Consider the following 4859-nt stretch of genomic DNA (forward strand, 5'->3'; position numbering starts at 1 on the left):
AGAACAAATCAGAACTGGAAAGCAAAATTTTTACCTCTTGCAATGAATCTCTTGAGCTTTCTATTGACAAAGCTTTTATGCTGGATGACAAAGGAAACAATATTTAAGGAAAAATATTAAAAACATTTTTAAAATATTTAATGCATTCTCACAGAGTAGTCCAAAGGGTGAATTTGGGGCTGAAAGGCAATAAATTGATAAATGGCAGAGCAAGCAAACATACTGCTGTCATCGTGTGATATGCCACGCCCACTTGTCAGAAGGCAGGCATTCAGGTTATCACAGAGCATAGCCAGGTATCTAACTAATTCTTCTATACTGTTAAGTAATTGGTCATTGACATCAATTAGTCTGGCTCTCTCCACAAAGTTACAACATTTTCATTCAAAAAATAATTGAGAGTTCTCTTTCCCATCTTGCAAGATGGCGGGTGAAAAAGTTGAGAAGAAGCCGGATACTAAAGAGAAGAAACCTGAAGCCAAGAAAGCTGATGCTGGTGGCAAAGTGAAAAAGGCTAGCCTCAAGGCTAAAAAGGTTAAGAAGGGGAAGCCCTTTTCTGTAGCAGAAATCCTGTTCTGGTCAGAGGAATCGGCAGATATTCCCGATCTGCCATGTACTCTAGGAAGGCCATGCACAAGAGGCAATACTCAGTGGCTAAATCCAAGGTTGAAAAGATAAAGAAGGAGAAGGTCCTCGCCACTGCTACAAAACAAGACAAGAATGGTGGCACTTAGGTGGGTAAACTTCGCAAAATGCCTAGGTACTATCCAACCGAAGATGTGCCTCGAAAGCTGTTGAGCTATGGCAAAAAACCCTTTGGCCAACACGTGAGAAGACTGCCAGCGAGCATCACCCCCGGGACCATCCTCATCATCCTCACCGGACGCCACAGAGGCAAGAGGGGGGTTTTCCTGAAGCAACTGGGCAGTGGCTTGTTACTTGTGACTAGACCTCTGTCCCTCAATCGAGTTCCTCTGCGAAGGACACACCAGACATTTGTCATCGCCACCTCCACAAAAATTGACATCAGCAATGTGAAAATAGAGAAGAAGCAGTGGAAGCCCGGACACCAGGAGGGTGAGATCTTCGACACAGAAAAGGAGAAATACGAGACTACAGAACAGCGCAAAGTGGATCAGAAAGCTGTGGACTCCCAAAGTTCACCAAAAGTCAAGGCAATTCCTCAGCTCCAGGGCTATCTGCGATCCCTGTTTGCCCTGACAAATGGAATTTATCCTCACAGATTGGTATTCTAAATTTTTACAAAGAACCCAATTAAAGAACTGAAAGATAAATAATAGTAATAATAATTGAGACTATTCACTGCTCCCAAGTCTTTCATATTTCTTCCCACTTTTTCATAGTCCTTAGGGATTATTTGTAGGTTCCCTCTGATGGGGAATCCAAGCAAGCAGTGGTCACTGAGATTCGTAATGTTGTCATAGTTTACAACACATCAAATACAGAACAATGCAGAAAGAGAAAGCTATTCCATATGTCGACATACAGCTGCTTCTGTGCCTCTTAGCAGGATGTGTCTGCCACCCTAACGCACGTCTTCCATTCATGGACAGTGACAGGTACTTGCTTACCTGCTATTGCTAAAATGGTCTTTATGGTTTTTAATACTTCTTTTCTGGGGTATTCATCACAATTCATCACAAGTTGGTCCAGGAATGCAGAATTTTTTCTTTGTTTCTCTTCTCTAGCATGTTCCTCCCATCAACATTAATATAGCATTTGTTTTAATTCTCTTCCTTTATGAGATTTCTTTTGAATAAAATTTTCTATATTCTAGGTAGAAAAACATCACATCCATAAAAGTCGTTTTATAGGTAGGGGTTTGACCATCTTCTCTTGCTTTAAACCTAAGAAATGCATAACTGATGCCTGCCTCTTCTAAGAATAACAGCATACCCAATGTAAATTATAATATTTGTCTCTTCTTTTAAATCATCTGGGTAGAAATGAAGCATTGGATATTTTGTGTAGACTAGTGTAAAATAGTTCAGTATAGACACTTGTATATATGTATATATTTTCATTTGGATTCTAGGGACAATTCTTAAAATTTGATGACTCCTAATCAGAAAGAAACTTTTGAAAAATCCCATTCAACTATGGGCTGTTTCAATTTAAGTATATTCTAGTCACATTTATTTATCTATCTATCATCTGTCATCTCTCTGTCAATATATCCATCTATATTACCATCAGGAATGTTAGACTTTTCTCAATGGTAAAATAAGTAATTCTCATGAAGAGTAGATTGCCTGAGAATATTATGCAGGCTGTACTTCAATAAGCCACATGCATAATAAGGTATAGGAAATTATTATGTCATTCCATAATTTGGATTAATAGTGAAATTTTCCTATATTGTTTTCATGCTCATAAAAGCATAATCACAAAAATGGTTTTTAAAATGATCCAGACAGATGAGGTAGTAGGCAGAATTCTAAAATATTCCTCAAAATTCCAGCTCTTGGTAAACACCCCTGTGTATCTCTTCCCCACAAGTAGGGATGAGAACTGTGAATATGATTGTCTATCGCCCTTCTGATTAGGTTATGTTACATGGCAAAGGTCAAGGCATTTTTCAGGTGTAATTAATGTCCCTGATAAATTGGCTGAGAGTTAATCGGGAGAGATCATCCTGTGCGGGCCCCACCAATCAGGCATGCCCTTTAAAAGAGGGTTGTTCGAAGCAGCAGACACTCTCCTGTTGACGTTGGAGATGCAAACTTCCATGCTGCAGAAGGGCCATGTGGCTGGGAGCAGTAGGCAGTCTTGGAAACTCAGGGTGTCAGTACTAAAGCCACAAGGAATTGAACTCTGCAGACAACCAGTGAGCTTGGAGGAGGACCTGTAAGCCTCAAATGAGGTCAGATTTTGGTTGACACATTGATTTCAGTCTTGTGAGACCCTGAGCAGAGGACTTCGTTAACTTATTCCAGGACTCTTAACCCAAAGGAACTCTGAAATAATAAATCTGAATTGATTTAAGTCCTTAAATTTGTGGTAATTTGTTAGAAAGCAATGGAATACTAATCTAGATGATGTTGCTGAATTCCCCATGCAAATTTCTTCTTCCCTCACAGGAAACCATATTGTTTTGTCTTTGCTGAAAAACTTAGAATTATTAAATTGATGCTGTACAGCAACTCATGTTAAAATGTATGCAGATTTAATTTGCTGATATTTCACTATTACTGCACAACTATTTTTACAAATTAGCAATTTGTACAGCTCAGATGTGAGAGCTGGTAGCCACATATATGTACGGGGGTAGAAAGCAAAATTTACACAAATTCTAAAAATAAAGCATATGGTCTTTAAAGAACTTTCTCATGGTGGAAAGATGATTTGCAACATGGGCCTCTTTCTTTGCAATTCAGGGAACTTAGGTTTCTTAAAGAAACTGTGCTCTGGGGATTTAAAAAGTTAGTGCAAAAGAGATTAATCTTCATAGATGTTCAGTTTGAATGCATTAAAAAATATCTTAAATGATCCCAGTCTGTCACTCTGTATCTTAAAAGCTTCTCAATTATCTTGATGATCAGCAAAATGAAACACTAAAACTTTAGTACTGATGAGAGAAAACCAACCAGTGAAGGCACAGGACACAGTGGAGACTTATTTTGTGCTGCCAGTTCTTGAACATGTAAGACAATTTATGCTGTTCTGAACATGGGCTTAATTTGTAAACTTATACACCTGTGAGCTAAGACCTAAAGAATATATTTTGCTACTCACCAAAAATTTCAAGGTACATATTTGGGAAGTACAACAATTTTTTAATGTTTTATATGCATGAGAGGTAAAGTTTATGAATTGTATAACAACATTCTACTTGTTTGTTGCTTGCTACTTTTAAAAATGTTTTTATGTATGTACTATTAAATTCTTTCTAATTCTTGTTTGATATTATTTTGACATCTTTTCAATATGCTTTTCAATTTGGGGCATTTATTAACAAAGGTAAGGTAAGTTTTTTTGTTTTGTTTTGTTTTTTTGTCAACATGCAAAGTCCTATTGTACTGAGAACACCCTCAGTACAGTGTGACATTTTAAACATTTCCAACTAATTAAGATTATTTTTTTAAAGTTGTATTATTCAAGTATTTTAATTTATAATTTATATTATTTGAAACTCAACCAATGCTTACCTCTCAGCCAGTCCATGAGGGTAATATTTAGTTTGTCTCAGGGTAGCCTAACATACTTATTGTCAGGTATATGTTTTGCTAATCAAATTTGCACTTCTAATCTAAAGGACTCAGGGGATAAATTTCTTACTGTCTATTTTACTTAGTTTGTGACCCCATGGGAAGAGACAATTGCCATTATCTGAATTTTGTTCATGATTAAACTGCAGCATAAATAGTGAAGGGCAGAAAAGGAAATGTTCTTTTGCTAATGCACTAAAACATAAAAAGTTATATTTAAGGAATCATTATATTAGGCTAGATATTACTCATAGAATCCACACATTATAAAAATTATTTACCCTGTACTTTAGTTTAAATATGTTTAATGTAATTGTTTTCTAGTTATAGTCATTGTTAAACAGAATACATTACTTCCTAATTTGTGCATTCTATTAATCATATTGTTTTATTTCCTGATTAAAATTTTTTTAAGTCATGTATGATCTGATTAACCTACTTTAATCCTGTTCTGAGTGCTAATGTTCAGATTGATACAGTCATTATCTCAAATTATTTTACAAACAACGCCAAGGGCATTATTGAGAATTTTTTGATGGACACAAGCTTTATGTCCGTTGAGTGTTTGAACTAGTCAAAGATAATGCCCTTGTAAATCTGTTCTTGCCAATGACATTCTGTAAAGTTAAA

The 4859-nt window shown here is 36.3% G+C and overlaps 1 pseudogene; it reads left to right on the top strand.

Moving 5' to 3' along the window:
* Positions 1–409: 409 nt before the first annotated feature.
* Positions 410–1267, top strand: LOC105872345 (large ribosomal subunit protein eL6 pseudogene; annotated as a pseudogene).
* The last annotated feature ends 3592 nt before the right edge of the window (positions 1268–4859 follow it).

This window comes from Microcebus murinus, chromosome 27 (genome assembly GCF_040939455.1).
Source record: "Microcebus murinus isolate Inina chromosome 27, M.murinus_Inina_mat1.0, whole genome shotgun sequence".
In the NCBI taxonomy this organism is placed as follows: Eukaryota; Metazoa; Chordata; class Mammalia; order Primates; family Cheirogaleidae; genus Microcebus; species Microcebus murinus.